Source organism: Rattus norvegicus, chromosome 2 (assembly GCF_021556685.1).
Source record: "Rattus norvegicus strain SHRSP/BbbUtx chromosome 2, alternate assembly SHRSP_T2T, whole genome shotgun sequence".
Classification (NCBI taxonomy): Eukaryota; Metazoa; Chordata; class Mammalia; order Rodentia; family Muridae; genus Rattus; species Rattus norvegicus.
In genome coordinates this window covers 204,457,662-204,475,920 of record NC_141535.1, presented here as the reverse complement: position 1 = coordinate 204,475,920, position 18,259 = coordinate 204,457,662, and the positions used below count along the sequence as shown (strand labels likewise).

General features: G+C 38.8%; 1 long non-coding RNA gene across 1 annotated transcript; it reads right to left on the bottom strand.

The window, feature by feature from the left end:
• Window positions 1-7,792: 7,792 nt before the first annotated feature.
• Window positions 7,793-17,427, bottom strand: LOC147996498 (uncharacterized). The gene is made up of 2 exons (XR_015678287.1): window positions 17,254-17,427; window positions 7,793-7,962 (listed from the first exon to the last, which is right to left on the bottom strand). It is a non-coding gene; the product is annotated as an uncharacterized LOC147996498 (long non-coding RNA).
• Between the last annotated feature and the right edge of the window lie 832 nt (window positions 17,428-18,259).

Below are 18,259 nucleotides of genomic sequence, written 5' to 3'. Positions count from 1 at the left end.
CACCCCGCTGTCGGCCGCCACTCTGGCGAGCATTCAGTGGCATGGTGCCGGGCCGGCATGGTCAAGTCTCCCTGTACCAGCCAACAATGTTGGGGAAGAAATCTTGGCTTGCATCCAGACAAACCACACCAGGCCAACACAGTTCCACGTGGGGAGATATAATGGAAGGACAAGACAAGGGAGAAGAGCAAGAGAGAGAAGAGTAGAAGAAGAGAGGAGTAGAGGCCAACCATGAATACATGGAAGGAAGGAGGGAGAGGAATGGAGAGAGAAGGGACAAAGGGGAAGAGGGTAAGAACAAGAGAGCAAGAAGCAAGACCAAGAGAGTGAGGCGGGGGCAAGCAGCCCCTTTTCTAGTGTCAGGCATACTTGGCAACAACCAGGTAACTGTGGGGGTGGAGATTAGACAGAATGCTAACCACTCCATGTTTTTATGTACCCAATTCTTTATCTAGTTGAAAACCATGTGTGTGTGTGTGTGTGTGTGTGTGTGTGTGTGTGTGTGTGTGTGAAATAAGAAATATAGACAGAGAAGAAACACGTAAAGAGAGACAGAAACACAGCGAGAGACAGAGACAGGGAGAAGATGCTTAACACAAAGTAAACTCTATTTGTCTCTCTATTTCTGTCTCATGGGTCCTGCCCTGAACAGCGAACAACCATTGATGCACCCAGTGGGCCTTCATTAGAGAAAACTGTTCTTTCATCTCCCCCACTTGTATGTGCTGAACATAACCTCTCAATTAATGGTCAGTCTTTGTATAGGTGAAGATTTTGACACTGGCAACACAGATAGTCCTCCAAAAGCCAGGCAACAATGGCTGTTTGGCAAATATGTCAAGGATCAACGGAAATATTCGTGGGATTGGGTGTTGTGGATTGTCCTGGTGCTGTTTGTATTTTGATGCTAATTCTGCTTCCCCAAGAGGGGCTGACTGGGACAAGGAGTGAGTCACATAACTTTGGTGACCTCATATGAACCTTCTCCCCATTTTAACTGGTAAATAAAGGCTAGGTCCAGGGATTGGGTATGGGACAAAAATGGGAGGAAAATGGAGCAGAAGCACGTGGTCTAGAGAAACGGAAAGTTACAAGGGATCTCATAGCTGGGGAATAGAGTAGTGTAGGGGTAGATCTACCCAATCTAGGCACAGAGTTTCATTCATACTAATTGAGTTGTGTTTTCCTTACATGGGCTTAATTGGGTTGGAGATTTACGGCAACAGGATTGGTTAGTTTCTCTAAATGTATCAAAGTCCTCTGGTGACACTAGTTACATTGATTACCATTGTATGACTACCATTGCCCCCCACCCCAATACATTAGCATAGGATATAACCTGAACTGTAATATAGACTATGTATGACTGTAGACACAGTATAATGCAGGACAGGGCACAGCATATTTAGCAGAAGAATGAGTTCTATCCAATATCAGTACTCAATGGAAACTAGTGATAGAATATAGCTATGAGAGAATGAAGGGCCTTGTCTCCAGTAAACTTGGAACCCAGAAATATCCAACTCATACTCCATTGTAATGACTCCTACTTATAAAGCTACATGCTGGGGCTGGAGACATGCCTGAGTAGTTAAGGGAGCCCATTGCTCTTCCAGAACAAACACGGAATTCTCACCACCCACATCCGGCAGCTCAGAAGCACCTGTAACTCCAGTTTCAAGATATCTGACTTCATCCTCTGGCCTCCAAAGGCAATTGCATTCACCTGTACATATCAGCTCAAAGACATGTGCATATGCACATAACTAAAAACAAGAAGAGTCCTTGAAAAGTATATGATGTATGAATTAGAACCAATTCTGTGTAAATACAGGAAAATGTATAATTGATTCTTATATTTATCTTTTGCAATAAGACCCATGCACCCATACTGTGGTAGTGTTGGGTATTTCAACCCTACAATTTAACTGAACTAACCTATATAACTAAATCACAATAGTGCTGATACTAAAATGCTATGTAGACGTTAAATAACATCTATTTTGTCAAATAATACTAATAGAAACTAATCATCCTGATAAAGATAAGGAATGAGGCAACCATTACCCAAATTCTACACTAAAAGATTTATCCCTATTTATTACAAAAGATAAATCATTCCTAGATTTAGAGTTAAACCAGTAAATAGTTTAAAAACTATAAAATGGTATTTGGTGAATTTAAAGAGAGGTTTAATTATAGTTTTATGTCTGTCTCTTTGCAATTTTGGCTTTTCCCAACTTAGGCATATTCATGACTTATTGTTATATCTTATTCAGACACTGAATTAAATTTAGACACAAACAGGAATGTTTTCCATGAGAGAATAAGCTAAGGGACGGAGACTGAACACAGCAGAAAACGATTACCTCAAAAGGTGGTGATTGGTAAAATATGACTCGCTCCATAAAACATTTGCTCTCAGGATTGATCATCTACTACTCTCTGTAACCTATGAGCTTTTAAAATTCTGCTTGATTGTTTTATTCTTCCTGAGGGGTTCAGACATGGCTAGATTTGACCCAGTTGATTGGATAAGTTTAATCTACAGCACAATATACTGTGGATATCTCTGATGATTGAGGGGCATGTGTTGGGCTGGATTCCTAACAAGGCAAAATATATCTAACTAGGACCCGGCCGAGGCTCAGTGAACTTCCTCATTGACCACTCTTCACACGTGTTTTACATCACTGCTGACAGACCCAAGATATCCTCTCCTGAGATGGAACATCTGAAAGCTAGATTTTGATTTCTCCTGGGTTCCTTCAGATTGGCTGCTGTTTTCTAATCCTGATCTGTACCCATCTCTTCATGTACCATAACTGCCTAAAGCAGCGTTTTAAAAGTCATGATTCCTTGGTAAGCCTGTGGGTGCTTCTTCTTCCCTTTTCTATTTAATACATTTTAGAAGTAGATTATTAACTATATTAGATCAAATTAACGGGTACAATTCTCTCACTAAGCATGTTTAATGAAAAAACAAAAAAGAAGTATGTTTTCAGATCAATTGAAAATGATTGTTCTAGTTTCTGCAGATACTGGAGTGATGGTCTCCTTCATCCCCTCTCTCTCCCCCTCCCCTCTTTCTGTGCCCCCATGTGTATGTATCCCAATTACAAATCCCTTTAAGAAAACAATAAAAAATTAATAATTGGGATAATAATGCCACGTAAAACATTATTTGGCTGATTGGTAAAACATTTGTCACAATTTTGACATTATTAATTTAATTTTATTAGAAATAAGAGTTCTCATTGAATCAACAGTACAGCTATCAAAATAATTTTTACATACACTATATAATGTTGGATGGAAATAAATTAGAATAACCATCTGCTGGGTGTTGTTTGTTTAAAAGGTGTTATTGAATTCACAAAAATCATTTTGAGTCCAACTGAAATATCTTGCAATATTGATGAAGGTACTGAACGATCAGGTCTACTGCCACTTTGAAACGGACTGTTTTTGAAAGAACTGATACCACTTAAACACACAATGTATGTATGTATGTATGACATTGAATACATGTAAAATAAATTAAAATTCTACTTGTGCCTTTCTTTGAAAAACTTAATATACAATGAAACCTCATTTTTTCAATATTTGCAAATGAAGTACCAGCAAAATTGCTCAGTGGGTAAATGTGATTGCTACGAAGCCTAACAGTGTAAATCCAGTCTCTGGAGCCAACATGGGAGGAGATGGGAATTGTTCTTGTGCTCTTTATCTGTCTCTGTCTCTTCTCTCTCTCTCTCTCTCTCTCTCTCTCTCTCTCTCTCTCTCTCTCTCTCTGTCATAAAATACAAATTTAGGTCTCCGTTTTGAGTAACTGTGTTGATGAAGTCCTTGATGCCAGTCCTATTATATGAAAGGTAATTTTTCTTTCATAAAAACATTTGTTTAAAGTAAGTTCTATCAGCAGAACCAGAGAATTTGATTGTGGTCTGCTCTAAATTACTAATGTCAACATTATAATTCTCTGTGTATTAGAGCTGAGAAAATCCACAGGATGGTCACAATTTGTATGCCTACATATAAAAATCAATAAATTTTCTGTACTAAAATATATGAAAATGTAATATGAAGCAAATCTAAAATTCCATGAGAATATCACCACATCTACAGACTTGATTTCACAGTGGCTTCCCTAGGGGACGATCTCAACAGGTATACCTTATTCTGTCAAAAAACCAACCAGTTAAGTAATGTCCCCAATGTGTATTTCTAGAAGCAGATTAGAGTAAATGGCCAGTTTTCTAATTGTGCCTTAAGTAAGACCTCTAGGTGGTTCTCCTGCAATTTACAGTACTTTCCCACCTGACTCAGGAATGATAAGCTGACTTGGTGGGCTTCACTCACCAATTTAAATGAATGGTGCATGAACTCTGCTTGTTCAGACTCATGAGACCATCATTCTTCACCAGACAGCTTCTTGCTACCCAGGGATTTTAAGAGATTTAGCACTTCAAAAGCCAGATTTAAATAGTTATATATTAGTAGCCCTCAGTGGACTCGAAGATGCCCTGCCACCTTCTAGAGCCAGAATATGACACACATTCAATTCTTATGACCAGTAATTAAAGCCTTACAGTACCTCTTTTGTTAGTTACTTAACTGTGAAGTTTCTGGTCCCAGTGTCCTACAGACCAACCACTACATATCTAGCTGCTAAATATTAATAATTGTCTTTGTCTTCCTTTTTTAATACCATATCTCTCCTCCCACCACAGTAATCTTGACAAACAAAATATATCCCTGGTTAAGTCTTGGTTTATTGTTTCATCCCTGTTACAGTGCCCAAACTCAAACATTTCAGCCCTCATCAAAAATGTGTAGTGCCTTTGTCATTTGTTGAGTGAGGTGTGTGTGTTTGTGTGTGTGTGTGTGTGTGCGTGTGTGTGTGTGTGTGTGTGTGTGTGTGTGTGTGTGTGTGTGTGTGTGATCAGCAGAGAGAAATTATTACAGAAAGTTGAAATTCATCAAAATGCAGAGACTGCCTGTGGGGTGCACAGTCCTGATTGCTATATATAAATACTACCCTTCCATATCAAACCCAGGGAGCATCACAAAAGAGAGAAAAGACAGATTATAAAAGCCAGAGGCCAGGATGTCTTCTGTGATGGAGTATCATCTATATGACAGGGAAGCTATACCCAAGAAATCTTAACAATATGTTTCCTAAAAATGGCCTCCAAATGACACACAACATGGGTGAGAGAAGTCTCACAAGGCTTCAATTGTAGAAGAGGAAGAAAAAAGAATATGGTTGTTGAGAGAGGTAATCTGTCTTCTTTAGAGTTAGGTATTTCTAAGAGGTCAGGCCTCAGCATATCTAAGCAATGATAAATGATCTCAACAGATTGTAGTTATAAGCTTATATACGTATATGTAACAGTTATAATTACAGAGTAAAAGGCAATAAATTTGGGAAGGGGTAAGAGGGACATAGGAGGAATAAAAATTAACTAAAAACCTTAAGTCATAACTTTGACTTGAGCTGTGGGCCTGCAAATGCTAATGCAAACCAGCGGGAGTTTACCAGGCGCCACAAGGGAAGGGATGAGAGCATTGAACACAGAGGTACATGTCAGGATGACTGAATTTGAGTCCTCTCGATAATGTTACTTATTTGATGTACCCAAAACCAAATATTGAAAAATATTGAAATATGTTTAAGAAATTAAAACTTATCATTCAATTATAACTTCATACCATCATACAAATGAGTAAAGTGTGAATAGTTAGAAACACTGTAGACTTAAGGAAAAATCCTGTCAGCAAAATAGATCCATGGGATATGATTTATGTAATATATACAAGTATAGAAAAGAAAATTCTGTTAGGCTTTTATAGCAGGTGTAAAATAACCCTATGAAAAAGCAAGTATATTTGAAGATAGTGGTTACTTACTAGCAAAGTTGAATAAAATGGAAAACACAAGACTTTGAAGCATGTGGGTAATATTTAAATAAATAAGCTGTATGAATGTCCATTAGTGTTTATTACTTTTTAATCTAATGTAAATTGCATGATTTAAAAAGTGATATCCCACCGACATAACAAGAAAATCCTAAGAAATAGAATGACAGATTTATTATGTAATGATGAGAGTTGGTTTGTGAAATAGAATAAGGATAGAGGCATTCTCATTTGTTGTTGACAGTTTCCGATTCATTTTTTCATCTAATCGATTTGGCACTACACCTTTTGACTAATATTCTTCAATTTTAAAATGTGTATATTTTAACAAAGATTTGTTTATATGAAAATTTCTTTCATCAAAGAGAATCTTGTTTAAGAAAAGAAATCTCATGATTGCAAAAATTGTATCATAAGTTCAACTTTAGTGTAGGTTATGAATTACATAGCTATGTTACATTTTATAGTATCTTCAAGTGTTTTTATTTTCTCCCTATTGCATTGTCTTGACATTTATTTCCAGGAAGGTGTGAAAGGAAGCAATAAATTGAATCCTAAAGTTGAGCAAATTTAAAATCAATAATCAATCTTTCATGAGAACCTCATTTCAAATTAGACAATTGTTGTGGTTGATCTGGGTTCTATATTTCACACTAGACTGAGCTCTGATCAGTTCTTCCTTGGAAACCCCACATTCCAGTGAGACTGGCTGGCTGCTTAGAGCAGCATTGCTGCCCTGCCTAATCCTCAGCAAATCCTCAATCCATGTCATTTTAAACTAGACCATTGTCTGTTACTGTATCCAGTTGGATACTACGATGTCTTACTACATCTTGACCTCCATTGGCATTAATCCTTTGTCTTTTAAATTTAACAGAGAAACTAGAGGAAGAAAAATGTTTTTCCCTATAGAAAAAAAAAAAAGGGAAATCTATCATAGCTGAAACTCAGAGCTCTGCCTATGAGATGTTTGTCAGTTCTTTCTGCTATCACTACTGTCCCACACTTTCTGGTCCACTACTACAGTGCAGCACCAGACCAACCCCAACGGAGAATGACGCTGGGTTTTCCTCATTTGGAAAGAGAGAAAAAAAAATCAGACACTCCTGGACTTCTGCCAGGCAACCATTTGTAACTACAGAACACTTACAGTGTCTTCTGTGTCATTGCAGTTTCAAAAATCTTTCCCAAAGATTTCTGCTTTTACGGACGTTTAAACTAAGTGTTGCCATCCTAATTTACATACGCAGACCCAAAGCCTCCTTCATGTAATCTCAGCCTGAGTTTTGTCCGCAGGAAATGATGGGACGGTTGGGATAGACTTTGATTTTTGACTATGCAACCCACGAGCTTCACTAATTACAACGCCATTTTCAAACGAGTATTTGACACAGCTTCTTAAAGAACTAACATGGTATGAAAGGAAAACGCTTTGTGGAAGAAGCTTCATTTCAACCTCTAGGGCTCTGAAATCTACAGTGCAAGAAGCAGCAGAGGAGCCATTAGCGAGCAGTGAGAGTGGCATTCAAAGTAAGGATTTGCAATGCTCCCATGGAAATGTGCTGAAATGACAATAGTGAGTGTCGGAAGTTTAACTTCGTCTCCTGAGCGATCTTGTTCATCTGATTGTGTGCTATCTGAGAAGAGTGTTTTAAAGTAAATTTATGAATGCCTAAAGCAGAAGATGGGGAAAAGAGTACATTTCAAACAGCTACCCTGAAGATTTCTTGGATTAGAATAGAAAATGAAAAAAAAAAAATACCAGTTTGGCTCATTAATAATTCAACGACGTTCTGATTTTAAAATCCCTTCCAGTCAAAATTCCTGACTTGCTTTTTTCCCAGAAAAGTCTTATTAGTGTGAGCTCTCATGCATTTGTAAAATCTTTATTAAGACTACATCTTTTGTTTGCGTTCAGTAGTGCCCTCCTTCTCTGCCGCCTTTGTTCTGCCTGGGAAATTCAGGTGGTCCGAAACCTGCATACAGCACAACAAGCTGTTCAGCTTCTTCTCTGCCTGCCCCAGACAGGACTGCTTCTCTCTGAAACATATGCCAAAAATAAATAAATAAATAAAATAAAAATAAAATAATAGACAGGCAATCAATAGAAAAATTAAATATCTAATATTTTAAAGTATTTGTGTTGTCTAATATCATAACCTCTAAAAGATTTAAATAGGGTGGAATGGTGCGTTATCAGAGAGGAATTGGGAAGGGTGTTAAGATTTGAAATCTAAATAAACAAAATAACCAATTAAGATATGTGATAGCTGTACCCAGGTAGCTGATTTCTTAGACTGCTGACTCCACAATGATAAGAGAAATCATGTGCATATGAGGAACTTTCTAAACTTTATCAGGCTTTTAATTGCATATCAACTTGCAACCATAAGATCTATTTCATTTATGATCAAATTCTTCCAACATGAATATTGATCAATATAGTGTTAAGGAAGAGGGGATAAGAATAAGGAGGGATGTGCTTTTAACCGGAAACCTATACAGCAGTGCAGAAAGACAAAGTTGCACACATGGCTGATAACTTTATTCAATTTTCCTTTATGTTTGCTCGCCATTATTAATCCAAAATTCTGGAGATGTTCTGGTTTAAAGGAGAAAAAAGTTTATTCTGGCTCATTGTTTCAGTCCTTGGTCAATTGCCCCTGTTCTTTGGGTCTGAGGTGACACATGACATTCTGAAATGACCATGACAAGGGAATGTGGTGTTTTCCTTTCATGGCATTCAGGAGCAAGCAAGCAAATAAAAATTCATTGTCCTAATACCCTTTTCCCTACTGGGGCAGCAGCTACCTATCTTTCTTCCACTATGCCCACTCTAAAGATTCCTCCACCGCCATTGTCATCATGAGCTGAGAACCAGACCCTAGAAGATCCAGCAATAACCATCTTGCATCACGCTACTTTTTATGATCCTATTTCTCTATGAAAATGAGATGGTTTGTAGTAAGATGTAAGATGTGTATGTTTTAAGGAAACAGTCTGTATTTGGTTCTTGCTTTCTTCTGGTCTCTTCATCCATTGCAGAGTACTCTACACAGCATAGAATGAGTTTGAATATTGAGGTGACACATTGAAAAGTAATTAGAACACTATTTAACATAGTTATTTCATATGCATATGTGTGTGTTCTTATGCATGTGTGGTGCTCATCTAAGTATGTGCACATGTGTATACCAGTGCATGTATACATGTGTGGATGTGCCTGTAGAAGTCAGAGGTCTACATTGAGAATCATCCTCCAACACTATTCTCTTGAGATAGGGTCTGTCATTGAACCTGGAACTTGTATCAGGTCTCATCAATTGACCTCCAAGGCCCAGGCAAAGTTGTCCCATACCCCAAGCTCTGAAACTACAGGCGTGCCCTAATGTGCCCAGAGTTTTACATGTGCTCTGCGGTTACAAATTGAGGTCCTCATATTTAGTAGGCATCAAGCATTTTACCAAGTGAGACATGTCCCCAGAACCTATATTTCATGTTTTTGATGCACGAAAGATGATTGTGAGCACATTTTCAAGTAAAACAAATAACTTGTCTTTCTTTTTAGAAACTTTTGTTATCAGATGCTTTAACATTACTTTTTCAGCAGAGGGAATGTAGCTCAGTTTACCTGAGGCTAATTTCCCAAAACAAAAAAGATCAAAGCAATGAAAGCTAGTCTCAATTTCTTTTCTCTCACTTATCTATCACTTATTTTCTACCTTTGCCTAATTCCAAAGGACTACCATATATCAATAGTAAATTGATGGTAACTATTTCTAATTCACAGCCAGCCTTCTCGCTGTATATTAGAATCTCTAAGACACTCAGTTCTGTATAATCTTCATGTAAGTCCGGGTTCAGAGCAATGGCACAGGTATCGTTTCTTTCCTGAGCCAACTGCTAAACTTCTGTGTGTATTTTAGGATACTGAGCCTCTATCTGCGAGGAAGTAATCTAAATCTTTTGAAATGTTCTTGTTATCTGTCAACACTCACCTATACACACAAGTGGAAACCCACAAAAAAAAAACCCTCATATATATCAGTACCTAATGCATGGCCAGACATTTCTGTAAAAATTAGTATTTAAATAACCTGCAGTTTCCGATCTCGACTACTCCAACGCATTAATTTTTGGTTCAGTGCATATTTTTGAGTTATTAAACACAGTTTTAGTCAATTTTTCTTGTTTTAAAATAATTTGTTATGTAAAACAAAAAACCCACATTTCCTTATAAATACAAGCTTCCAGCACTATGAAGAAACACAGCACCTACTTCTGAGATGTTTTATTAATAATAATAATTTTCCGAATCATAAGTGTTCTGATGAAAAAAATTTAAGAGCATTTAAAAATGTTCTGGGCATTTTATAGATATAGGTCAGTAGTTTTAAAGTAGGAAGTGGAAGTTTTAAGGACCTGAACTATTTTACAGTTCAGAAACCTCTCAAAATATCAAATCAAACATAAAAGCCTGATATAGACTCCTATTGGAATTCCTTTTTACAGAGTTTCCCATGGATTACAGTGCCCTCAGCCCAAAGCCTCACACTGCTATCTTCAAGGCAGTTTATTAAAAAGATTAATAAATGTATTAAATAGGTTAAACCCTAACATTACCAAAGCCTAGTCAATAAACACAGTCTTTTTGGGTGTACTGGCTTGTGAGCTACTGACATGGGTGCTAGAAATTGAGCTTGGTTCCTCTGAAAGAGCAAAACATACTCTGCACTGTCAAGCTGTTTCGTTACAACCAAAAGTGGAGCCCTGGATCACCTCATACACATGATCCTCCTGCCTTCACTTCTCCAACATACCCTACTGGCATATACCACAAAGCAGCCAATTTGCACCTACATCACTGATTGAACATGGAGTAGTAGAGCCTTTACCCCTACGTCTAGTGTCTTAGCGATAGGACATAACTCTTTATGCTCTCAAAGAGAAACACAAACACCAGGCCAGCCACAAACCCTTTGCTCTACAATGCTTTCCTGCTTGCAAGATTTGCCATGGCAAGGGTGGCACAAGCTGGTGAAAGGATTCAAACCATATCTGCTATGACTTAAGACCCACTACGCAAGATGAAACCCAAACACTGCTTGGATGACCAAGAACCTGAGACTTAATAGGCTAAGGACCTAGGGTAAAACCAAGTAATACTAGTTAAAAAAGAAGAAAAAAATATAGTTATGAAATACCTTCTATTGTTATTCTTTTATATCAGTGCTTTTCTCAGCTAGCATCGGAGAAGTTCTCCTGCAGCAGATGGGAACAAATATAGAGATACACAGCCAGAAATGACACAGAGTGAGAGGCTTCAGAACACTCAGGACTAAACGGAAGGTCTCCATCAAATCCTTCTGTTCAGAGCTCAGGAAACCCCAAGGAAGGAGAGTTAGAGAGAGTGTAAGAGTCAAAGGACACCCAACAAAAACAACAACCAAAAACCAAGTCCTCTGTATCAACATGAGCGACACTCTTAGGAACTCAGAAAAACTGAAGCACCACGCACAGCCCTGCGAGGGGCTGAACCATGTCCTCTGCATTTACGTTATGCCTTCCAGTTTAGTGCTTTAAGGGGATTCCTGAGTATAGACGTGTGGGGGCTCTTGTTCTTGCACTTTCTTTCTCTTGGGCTCTTTTTCTTCTGTGGGCTTCTCTTGCCCATTTAAATTTATTCTGTTGTATTTGAAAAATGAGTGAATGAATGAAAACCTAACTAAGGTAAAGGTTAAAAATTGAACTGTCATCTATACTTGCTGGAAGAGGAAACATCTGCTTTCTCTTTTATTCAAGAATGACACTGCGTATTCCAGTGCAGGTCTCATATTCAGAAGTAGTTGAGTAACATGTAAGACTCTACAGTTTTTGTGCATCTTTTATTTGGTTACCAATTGGTGGGTCTTTTGCTGTTACTCGCTTTTATTTTTAATTTGGGGGGTATTTTGTTTTCTTGGTTTGAGGAAAGGGTTGCTGTATTTGGTTTTTGTTTGTTGAGAAAGAACTTAAAATTGGGTAGTTAGTTAGGAAGAGGGACAGGATGCAGAAGGGCTTAGGGGAGGCGAGGAATAAAAAAAATGGTTCTGTGTATATTCTCTTCCAACCTCTATCTTATTTTATTTTTCCTACTGTTTCTTTTTCCAAATTAATGGAATTTAAGAGTTGAATATTGTCAATTGGCTTATATTGAATTTTCCTGGTAGTCCTATGTTTCGGCTGTGCTTGCTTCTACAGCTAATATTATAAACTAGGCCATCCAGGGGAATGGGTTTCATGCCCTGAGTATATGGCCTAAAGGTCTGAATATAGAGCTACAGCGTCTGTTCTGGTGACACCAACAGCATATCAAAACTAAATTAGTACAAACCAGTTCCACCTTGAATATTGAAATACTTCAACTGAAATAGAATGGCTAATTTGTGTGTGTGTGTGTGTGTGTGTGTGTGTGTGTTGTGCATTTGTCTTTTTGTTTAATGTTTACATGAATTGTAAGCCATTTGAGCTGAGAATGTTCTCACTGTTAATAGCGACCAAGAAAAACATAAGTACTAGGCTTAAGAGAAATTCCCTTTCTAATTTTTGGTGAGAAGAGTCAAACACTCCCAAAACAATTTAGGCTACTCTTGTCCTCAGTTGCCTTCAAGAGGTTGACAGTAAGTCCTTATTGCTCAAGATAACATATACTTTGTGCATAGGACTCAAAAGAACTAGATCTGATCTGAAAGCTTTCTCCCTGAGGAGTAGGTTTCATAGTACCAGTGAGTGCTATGCAGGTTGCAAAGACAGGGAGGCACCAAGAGTTCTACCCACCGATTATAAAGAGGCTAGCTCAACCAGAGGCAAACTGTGCCTCCTGCTGGAAGTCTGTTCTTCTCCCCAGGGTAGATTGTTCTTAGATCTTAGAGGAGAATCTACTATCCCCACTTGAATATAGTAATTCCTAACTGCGTTCTAGATATTTAGCCTTTTACTCACAGTTAAGAGTAACTTTCAGCCCTTAACAGAGAAAATTACTTTCACAACATAGGGCACTACAAAAAACCATGAGTGATCAAAACAGAACTGATTCTGTGGTATGCAGTTCCAACAGAGCTCCTGTAACCTAAGACTCAGGGAATACTCTGGAAGAGTAGTAGAAAATATTTTAATAGAAAGATCAAGGTTTGTGCTGTGAGATGTTTTCTCCTAGAAATGACAAGAAAGCTATGTCCATGACATCTCAACAGTATAGGTACCTAAACAGAACCTGAAGAATGGCATCGCTGAATGTTTTTATAGAAGGAAGAAATCTAATGGGATCTTGCCTCTGACAAAGATTGACAGGAAACTAAGGACTCCTGAGAGAAGAACTAGTTCTCCCTTGAAATGTGCCCCTACACTCATTGTATATCTAATGCCAAGGAGTCAGGCCTAAAACCACATGAATACAATCGATGCAAAGAGACTTTAACTAGAATTTTTCTGGCTATGTCGTGTGTAGACTCACATGGTGTTTTACTAAGACAGACTCACATAATGTTTTAGCTAAAACTCATAGGGGGACACATGTTGTTTGTAGAGAGTTTAACTAGGACTCAATGGACAGTGAAGGTGTATTTGCATAGCTAGCTGTGCAATGCTTGATTAGTCTCTTATCTTTATTTTTGCTGATTTTTACTTTGTTGAGAGAATCATGGCAAAAAACTTTTGGCATTTGGCTGGGCTTGGTTGCTCCCACTGGTTCATGCCAATTCGGCCAAGTACTTGGAGTTTTTGTTAGACAGTGATACCACTGTTGATTCGTGCTTGCTTTTCCAAGACTATTGAACTGGACTCTTGGTATTCTGACAAGCAGAGATTGCAATCACCCCAAGGAGCTACTTCTACTCATGTCCATATCCCATTGTTCTACTTAACATACTTTCTCCCTTCTCTTTGAACAATGACTATAATTGTGGGGGCATGTTAAAGCATTTAAAATCCCTTATTAAGAGTGTGTTTTGAAAAAAATCTAAGCCTACACAGACTTGAAAAGATGTATTACACATTTATGCAAGTGTACATATATTTTTCTATCCTGCTCCACCAGAAAGATTACCAACACATTTTGTTCTCAATTACCCCCATTAACAACCCTAGGCCAGCCTTATGATATGAGTGAACAATCTTCCCACAAAGAACAACAGACAGACCATCATCTGACAATAGGCCATTGCCACAGGATTAAGGTTCTACTTAGACAAAAATCTCCATATTTATCATTATGTGAATGATATCTTGGTATGGGGAGACTCCCCCTCTCAACATAAGGATCAATTAATATCTTCCCTATTCTCCTTAAGATCTATAATAGCTTCTCAAAAAATACAGCTCATTTGGCCCATCAAATTCTTCAGAATGGAAATTTCCCTCAACTCAATATACCCTCTTAAACCCACCTTTTCCCTCCCTTAAATCTTAACTCTCAGCCCCCTTCAAAGAATTTTTGGAAAAACCTTAATTGTCTTTGGCCATGGCTTTCTCTCCCCACCAATACCCTACATCTTTTCTTTGATCTCCTAAATAGAGATAAACCCTAACAAAGCTATAGGGACAGGTGACTACCTTCTGAAATGGTTCCAGAAGCCTTTGAGAATTCCAATATATCTAGATTCTCTTGGTTTTGATTGCTTCTTTGTCTGCTTCCCATATCAGTAACCAGGAGGGCATATTTCCCTTCTCCAAGAGAGCGACATGCATGAGGGGCTGCTGCTATTGGAATTGCAGAATAGAAATATCAGGATACATATACTCAAAGTAACAAACAAAGCCCCAGAAATGTATTTCCTAGACTGGAGTATAGAAACAGTTCTCCAGGTTTATTCCCATTTGTTTGCTAGATATCTTGCTGCTGACTTATACATTTTTGGACAACTTCTTCTGGCTCCATAACCAGTCCTATCTACCAGAGTGTTGTGGACCAGTAAAGCAAAGTTGACAAGTAGGTCCGAGACACCTTCTCCTTTTTTAAAAAAACATCCAACACAGAACTGACCTCTTTCCCCTAACAGCTCCTCTCAACTCCTAGATATTGTTGGCAACTGTTCCCATTAACGTCTTGCTTCATGAATAGATGGGCCTTTACCCATATGAAAGTAACAAAACATTCTTTTTTCTTTTTTTTCTTTTATTGGATTTTTTATTTACATTTCAAATGTTATTTCCTTTCCCAGTTTCCCAGACACAAGCCCCCTATCCCATCCCCTTCCCTTTCTTCTATAAGGGTGGTCCACTCCCCATCCACCCCCTCCCTTCCTGCCCCTCCAACATTCCCCCACACCTGGGGTCCAACCTTGGCAGGACCAAGGGCTTCTCCTTCTATTGGTACCCAACAAGGTCATCCTCTGGATGCAGCTGGAGCCATGGGTCAGTCCATGTATAGTCAATGGGTAGTGGTTTAGTCCCTGGGAGTTCTGGTTAGTTGACATTGTTGCTTTTATTGGGTTACAAGATCCTTCAGCTCTTTCAATCATTTCTCTAATTCCTCCAATGGGGATCCTGTTCTCAGTTCAGTGGTTCAATACAAGCATTCATCTCTGTTTTGACATGTTCTGGCTGTGTCTCTCAGGAGACATCTATATCTGGTTCCTAAAATTCTTAGCGTCTTAGCTACATCAATCTTATCTAGTTTTGGTGACTGTGTGTGTGTGTGTGTGTGTGTGTGTGTGTGTGTGTGTGTGTGTGTGTGCGCGCACGTGTGGGTGTATGTCATGTGTGGGGCAGGGTTTGAATGGCTGTTCCTTCAGTCTCTGCTCTAAACCTTGCCTCCATATCCCTTCCCATGAATATTTTTGTTCTCTCTTTTAAGAAGGAGTGTAGCACCTGCACTTTATTCATCCTTCTTGTGGTCGGTGGATTGTATCTTGAGTAATTTGAACTTTTGGGCTAATATCAGGGAGTACATACCATGTGTGTTTTTCTGTCATTGAGTTACCTCACTCAGGATGGTAGTTTCTAGTTCAATCCATTTTCCTATGTATTTCATGAAGTCATTGTTTTTGATAGCTGAGTAGTACTCCACTGTGTAGATGTACCACATTTTCTGTATCTATTCCTCTGTTGAAGGGCATCTGGGTTCTTTCCAGCTTCTAGTTATTATAAATATGCCTACTATGAACATAGTGAAGCATGTGCCTTTGCTGTATGTTGGAGCATCTTTTGGGTATATGCCTAGGAAATTCATAGCTGGGTTCTCAGGTAGTGCAATGTTCAATTTTCTGAGGAACCTCCGGACTGATTTCCAGAATGGTTGTACCAGTCTGCAATCCCACCAACAATGGAGGAGTGTTTCTCTTTCTCCACGTCCTCACCAGCATCTGTTGGTGATGGATCAGGTGATGTCACCTGAGTTTTTGATCTTAGCCATTCTGACTGGTGTGAGGTGGAATCTTATGATTGTTTTGATTTGCATTTCCCTGATGAAAAGGGATGTTGAACATTTCTCTGGACTCTGAACCCAGCAATCAGGATCAAATCTTGGTGAGACCTTTGGTGACAAAACATTCTTTTTAATCTATCCTTCACACTTTGCTTCATAGGGCCCTCTTCCAAGTTCCATCCTTCTTGTTCCTGACATCATTGTAACCAAGCCAGTGTGTTAATACCTCCCCAATCTCCCACACTCTTCTTTGGTGCAATCACAGCATCAATCTCTGCACTAACCTCCTCCCCGGTTTTTGCCTCCTTATGTTACTCCACAGGTCTTCCTGTATGAGTCTAAAGAATTCACTTGGCAGCTAGAAGGGAACCAGAGAAATAGATCTTCATCCTGCCTTTTGGACTCTGCCTGGCAATCTTAGTAGGAGCAGCAGAGGATGCTGGGACAGCTCTGGCACAGACACAACACCTGGTTGGCGACTTTCACAAGTTTGACCAGGTCATGGCATCCATCTTGGACAGCCTCAAGTCCCTCCAGAAGCAGATAACATCCTTATGAGGGTTGCTTTACAAGAGAAGAGAGACCTAAACCTGCTGACAGCTGAGCAAGAGGGACTTGTGTTGTACTGTGGGAGGAATATTGTTTCTGTGTTAATGAATCTAGTGGAACAAAATATACAGGTAGTTAAAGATTTCCAATGAGATCTTTGGGCCTGCTATGCCCCAGGTAACACACAATGATACTCAAAACCTCTGACACTTGGCTTCTTCCTGTCCTTTACCCTGTACCCTGATCTTCCTCTTCCTTTTCCTTTCATCCATCTTCTAAAACAGCAAGTAAACAACATTCCCAAAGTCACAATCAATCATGTTTTGGTTCAGTACCAAACCATTCCCAACAAGGAGGCTGATGACTAGGATGCTACCTACCTTTAATAACACAGAAAAGGAGAGCAGTGGGACCAGGGAAGATGTGGAGCTGTGGGAAGCAGGGCTGGAGCTGCTAAAGTTGGTCATATTATGTCAAAACCAGGAAATCTTGTCTGTTCACCCAACTCTGTCCCAGACCTGCATGTCCCTGTGCTTGTAGTTCTGTGTCCTAAACTTTACCTCACAAGAGAAGAACATATAGCTTGTAGCCAGGTTAAACTCCCTCTTCCCTTATAAGGTAATGTCTAGCAGTACCCTTCTCTTCTTGGAAATGAGACATCCCCAGCATCCTGGACCTGGCCAAGGATGTACATTCACCTGATCCCCTACTCATCCCGTAAAGGTTTAAATATCCTTTGCCCAACTCCTCCTCTCCCTCCAGAATTAAATGAGCTGTTTCAGTGAAGCCTGTCTCCCAAGACTCGGTTCTTATGCCACTCTGTCTCCACATGAGGCATCCTTCACCCAGTTGTTCCTGCCTTGCTTCCCCGCTCTGGGTCAAGCTGTTATGAAAGAAGATTGGTCATGCCACAACAGATGGAGATATGTAGTCTGAGTAACAGTATTTAATGACAAATAAGGAAAATGAAGCCAGAATTTCAGAAGAAGTAAGGATAAACACAGAAAGATTAGAGGGAAGGAAGTAAAGAAGGAAATAAGTAATTATATTTTAATTTTTAAAAAATATAATAAAAAACAAAGCCTATTAGAGAAAATAATCAAAACAGCATGGCTTTTCTGAAAAACCACCATATATATATATATATATATATATATATATATATATATATATATATATATGCAGATATATACATATGTATCCTTAATGACATCAAAGATGGCCCAAATACCTGACTGAATTCAAGAGTACAAATGGAACCAAATGAAGTGAGGAAGTCAGTACATGTAGGTTGATGTCATTATGTAGGTGAAGGCAAACAAGATAAAATGAGACCTGTCATTGGACGAGAAGGAAGGGAGGCAGGAACAGAGGTTTTAGAAGGGA